The sequence below is a fragment of the Crinia signifera genome, chromosome 4 (genome assembly GCF_055691185.1).
Source record: "Crinia signifera chromosome 4, ASM5569118v1, whole genome shotgun sequence".
NCBI lineage: Eukaryota > Metazoa > Chordata > Amphibia > Anura > Myobatrachidae > Crinia > Crinia signifera.
In genome coordinates this window covers 275,497,672-275,503,822 of record NC_139220.1, presented here as the reverse complement: position 1 = coordinate 275,503,822, position 6,151 = coordinate 275,497,672, and positions in this window count along the sequence as shown.

Here is a 6,151-nt window from a genome sequence, read left to right as displayed (position 1 = left end):
GGGTAGGGGAGGCAGTATAGGAGGAGCGAAAGAGGTTAGGAGGAGGAGGGATAGGCTAGTCGTAAGAAGTGGGTTTTGAGTCTGTTAACTCTTATGAGTAGGGCACTCCTTCCTCACATACTCACCCTACCTCTTTACCTCACCAGTGCTCCTGCCCTGTTCTTCAGTCTCCTCAACAATTTCAACACCGACTTCACAACTGAAGAAGTGGGTTTTGAGGGAGCACTTGAAAGAGGTAAGGGAATCAGAAAGCCTGATGGGTGGCGGGAGGTTGTTCTAGTGCAGGGGGGCAGCACGAGAGAAGTCTTGGACACGGGAGAGAGAGGAGGTGATTAGGTGAGCGGTCAGGCGGCGGTCCTCGGTGGAGCGAAGAGGACGGGAGGGAGTGTGGATAGAGATCAGTGAAGAGAGGTAAGGAGCGGTGGAGGAGGAGAGAGCCTTGTAGGTGGTGGTGAGGAGTTTAAAGAGAACTCGGAAAGGAATGGGGAGCCAGTGAAGAGATAGACAGAGGGGTGAAGCGGCGGGAGAGGAAGATGAGCCTAGCAGTGGCATTAAGAATGGATTGGAGAGGGGCGAGAGGTAGCCCGGAGAGAAGGATGTTGCAATAGTCAAGGCGGGAGATGACAAGAGAGTGAATGAGAATTTTGGTCGCATCAGTGGAGAGGAATGGTCTGATGCGCGAGATGTTGCGGAGGTGAAAGCGGCAAGACTGAGAGAGCACGAATGTGGGGGGTGAAAGAGAGGGAGGAGTCAATGATGACACCGAGGCAGCGCATTTGGTCGGTTAAGGTGATCTCTATTTCACCAATGCTGATGGTGAAACCGGGTCACATCCTGACCCGGGTTTCCCACCAAGGGGACAGATATCCTCTGTGCTTGGGCCATCTTGTGGATCGCCTCACAGCTCATCGGACTAGAGTGACCTCCTGCATCCCTTGTACATTCACTGTCCTAGTGTCAGATTTACACTAACCTCACCTCACTCTTTTGATCTGTTGCCTATTAGTCCTTTAAATTATTTGTACTTGGTTCTGCTTATTATTTTATTTTTCTGGTAATAACTGTATACTTTACAGCTCTGTGTGTTACAATAGGTCTCCTAGCTTTTATAGCTGAGAAGCTTTCAATAGTTTATTTTTCTATAAAAGCTCTATTTAAGTGTACTTTATAGTTTTTAGCAGAGGGCTGCCGTATATAACTCTGTAGCTTGATTATATATATCTGTGTACTTAAGAATATTAGTTTACTGGCTCCTGCTGCTTTCAGAAACACTAAACTGGTTGTTATTTTTATGAACAAATAAGAAATGAACTGTATATTTAGGAAATGTTAGCTTAACAGTATCTTTAGAGCTGAAGCACACTGTGCCCAGGGTGGTCAATCCCGGGATCGGCGGGATCCCAGAATTTGGCCCCCAAAACGCCAGGTTTCCAATCCCGGAATTTCGGGGTTAGACTGTGCATACAGTCTAATCCTGACAGTTACAGACTATTCCATTGCTTTATTACTATTGTGATGATGCTCGCTAAGGGTTCATCATTTCCCGTAGGTATAGGGCTGCACCTGATCTGCACACTTATACTTGCACTACATGCAAAGAAAATTTCTCATGTGTAGTGCAGGATCATACAGGGCTCTGAACGCTGCACCGCTGGGGCTCCTAGCACAGCAGCGGCCGAAGAGCCGGCCATCCGGGAACTGGAATGGTCCGTCTCTCTTTATTTTCAGCCAGGGGAGAGCTAGCTTCTCGGCTTGCTGCATTTCGTACCTCTATCTATCCTGCACAACCATTGCTGCTGGTGGCTCAGCCTTCTGAGCCTGTGCCGGAACCTGCTTGGCTTCAGGGTTTGACACGGCCAATATAGGGTCTAGTTCAGATATCGGATTCCCTGCACCGATGTTACGTCGGGAGTGTTCCCGATATTCTTAGATCGAGGAATCCCAGTCAGAAGAATCTTCAGCCGAAGACACGTGTAGTCAATGCCATCGGTGAGCTATATGGCAAGCAGTGCTGATAGCTCGCTGTCGGGTATTCAACGCCCTCTCTTTCACTTGCGGTTTCCATCTCACTGGCTCTTTTCAGTGAGAACCTTGCCGTTAAAGGGGATTGGCAAGGATTTCTCCCATACATTGATTACATTAAGGGGGATTGGATGGCGAAGATGGCTTTTTCTCATCGAAAATAAGCCATACAAACATCCCTCGCCGCCTCAGTGAATACACCCCTAAGCCTGAGGCCAAGGAGGATTATGCATCCACTAGCTTCAAAGATCATATGACGTAAGCTATAGTCAATGCCGTTTTCTAATATGTTTGCTCAGTGCTGCAGATTAAGGAGGCAGATGCCCCTCCTTCCTTAGAGGTCCCACTTTTTAAATGCAAATAGAAGGACCCTGCGCTGTTTCCCCTATCTGCTTAGCTTAATGACCTTTTAAGTGATGCTTGGAAACACCCTAATAAAAAATGACTGGTGTCTAAACGTATTCCATCGTTCTATCACCTAGCAGAGGATAGGAAGACATGGGAATTGCCTTTGCCTGTGGATGCACACATTGCAATGTTGGTTAAATCAACCACCGTGCCTATTCCAGATGTAACTCTTTAATGCAGGGACTGCTGTCTGGAGAGCTATGCGGCAGCATGGACTTCTTTGGCGATTGCTTCTCATAGACGGTCTTCAGTCAGGGGCCCACCGCTTGGACCTCATGACACTAGTGGACAATATCAGAGAGTCCAGTATGTACCTTGGTGCTGCAGCTATGGATATGTGGGTGTTTGCCTCTAAAGTATCTGTTTCCTCAGTGGCAGCACACAGAGCCTAGTGACTTCATTCTTGGAAGGCTGAACAAGAATCTAAGCGAGCTTTGGAAGCACTTCTGTTTTCTAGAGCTGTGCTCTTTGGTCTGGAACTTGACAAAATAGTGGCTACAATTAAGGCCTTCTTGCCTTCAGGGACTACCAGAACAAAACAGTCAGGGCAAGGTTAAGGGTCAGGCGTCACAAAGGTTTCAGTCCTCCTTCCCCAAGACCCAAAAGACCAAACCCAGACAGACTTAGTCCTGCAAGCGTCAGGCACCTGAACAGGTGGATAAGCCCTCTACCTGACGCCGATGGTCATCTCAGTTTGATGTCCAGAGATGATAGTCATCTATTGAACTTTGGCGCTCTACCATGACCTTTTCTTTCGGGAACGTCCCCTACCCAAATTTTTCACTACCAGTCCATCAAGGCTACTGCACTTCATGTCACCATCACCTCTCTTTTACGGGCGGCAGTGATATGCCCAGTTCCTACTTCTCAAAGGGGTTTTTTTTTTTTTATTCCAACTTGTTTTTAATTCGGAAGCCCAATTGATCCTTCCGACCCGTTCTCAACGTCAAAGAGTTAAATCTATTCTTGAAGGTGCTGAAGTTCAGAATGGATTCTCTCCAATCCATCCTCCAGACATTTGAACTAGGGGGCCTCGTGGCATCTCTGGGGATGCATACCTCTATATTTTGATCTGCTAGGCTCACAAGCAATTAATTCGCTTTGTGGTAGAAGACTATCATTTTCAGGTCCGGACCCTTCCATTTTGTCTGTCTACAGCACCATGTGTGTTCACGAAGGTGATGGGAGGTTATGGCAGCAACTCTTCACTAGCAGGGAATCTGCATTCACCCCTACGTAGATGACTTCCTGCTGCTAGCCCATTAACGTCAAGATCATCTCCTCCTAACTCAGACTCTTCTGCAGTCTCATGGTTGGTTGATCAACTGGCAAAAGTCCAGCAATTCTCCATCCACCCCCATCCTGAACATAAAAGAAAGAAGTTGAGAGTGGTAATATACACAGCTCTCACTATTATGGATTACCTTCTAACGTGCTTCTACGCTAATAAACCTATCGTCTGATACGCATTACTAAGACCTGTCTGTTTCTTTCTGTCTAGGCTATGTTCTGACAGACCAGATTTGCATAATGTCTACTTACCTTCTGGCTGCGTCCAGGACACTACCCACTGGGTTTTCAGTGCCTTTGGCTCATATTGTTTATAGCTTAAGTGCAATTTCAGGCAGCCATGGTTTCCACAGTGGGCAGTATTCAGTGCTCTTGATTCACCGCTGTTTTTCAGCGAAACAGTGAATTTTTTCTCCGAAAATTATATTCGCCGTATTCAATGATCACTGTTCGCCAAAAATGAACAGCAAATGCCGGACAGTTCTCCGTTTCACAGTCGCTGCAATTCGCTTTGGTTTTCAATGGGAAAATCAGCACAGTTCGGTGAAAGCGTATTCAATGCCAAAATGGAGAACTGTGTTCACTGTTTTTTTTTGTGTGAAGTTCTCCATTCTGCTTTCGACATCTTTTATAGGTGAACTGAAGTTTGAACTTCTAAAATAAATGTTTTTTAATTATTATTTTTTTGTCTACAAGTCAGTTTATTTATTATTTGAAGGATCTTGCTTATTTTATTTCTTTAACAGCACCACATTAATATATATATATATTTTTTGTTGTTGAAATTTTTAAACTGCTCACTGCCAGGGGGGGGGGGGGTGTTAACCTGACCCCTGGCTACTGGTCTCGACAGCCCCAGCGCTGGCATCTGCAGCAGTACAGGCATAACAGACTGAGATGGTGTGGACAGTGCACACCTACCAGTTGTCCAGCGTGTGGAAAAGATTCCACATGTGCACCCGGCGGGGGTCTGGCAACAGCAGGGTTAAGAGCCGGGCGCACCGCCTGTTTACGCCCCGCAGTGTCTCCTGGGGCAGCAGGGATGAGAGCTGGGTGCAGGCTTCGGCAACAATGGGGATAAGAGCTGGGCGCAGGCTCCAGCAACAGCGCAAATGAGAGCCGGGTGCTCTGCTGCAGCAGCGCTAATGGGACCAGCGAATCACAGTAGCCATCCTGCCTGCCGCCGTCACACGCCGGATTTTGCAATTTTCACCGTCAGGGGCAGCGAAGCCCCTGAGGCGTTGAATAGGGTGACTGGGCGGGTTTGTATCCTGACGAAAATTTATTATAAAACTGAAACGTTGATATAAGTTATGGTGTTTCTCGCCTGAAATATTTCTTCAAAGACCTAAGAGTGCCATCTCTTCACATCACTATATATATATATATATACATACACACACACAACCTACTTTCTTAGTCTGACAGGTTGATACTGGTAGGTGGTCATAGACTGAGTGACTACAGTAATAGATCAAGATGGGGCTGTAGTAAGGCTTCACATCGCAGACTGTTAAATAAACTTGAAAGCTTGGGATTGGATTCTAAGATGGTTGAATGGATGAGGTGTTAAGTTGCGTACACACGGGGCAATATATTGCTCAGTAATCATATTGCTCAGTGTCTCGTTTTCATCTGCGACCAGAGATGGTCGCAGATGAAAATGTCACACTGCCGTGAGAAGAGGCAGTGGAAGTCACTGGTCGGAGGAGCATGCTCCTCCAACCAGCGAGCATTAAGGGGCTGAAAATGGGAGTGCGCACCCGGCGATTTGTTGCTGGTGCACATTCCAATCGCTGGCAATATGGTCGCTCAGCAACCATATTGCCAGCGATAAGTGTACCATGCGTACACAGCTTTAGTTAAAGGACAGAAAATAGAGAGTTGTAGTAAACAGAGTACAGTCAAAGGAGGGAAAGGTTACAAGTGGAGTACCCTAGGGACCTGTGCTTAGACCAGTGTCTTTTAATATCTTTATTGGTGATATTGCAAATGGAATTGAGGGTAATATATGCCTTTTCTCCTTCATCCACTAGGTGTCACTGGAGTTACACTGGGGAATAGAAGGCGACCACAGGGAGCATGGGCACTTTAAATAAAAAGATTAGAGTGGCTAACTCCTCCCCTTCTACTTCCTCTCCAGGTCAGTCTTAGTTTGTGCCCGAAAGGGAGCGGACACACACTAGTGTGCTCTCAGAGCACATCAAAGATTTTTTAATCAGCATGGTTTTTTCCACTGCGCAGAGGACAGGCAGATAGTGATACACTATCTGCCTGCTAAGTGGGAGCCTGCCGGAGGGAGCCGGCCGCTTCCATGGTAACGCGCCCGGCTCCCTGGCTGCTGAGACCACCGTCTCGGGAGGCAACGGGCGCTGCCCACCAAAGCACGCCGCGATCGTCCCCCAGCCTCACCGCCGACGGCAGGCGAGTT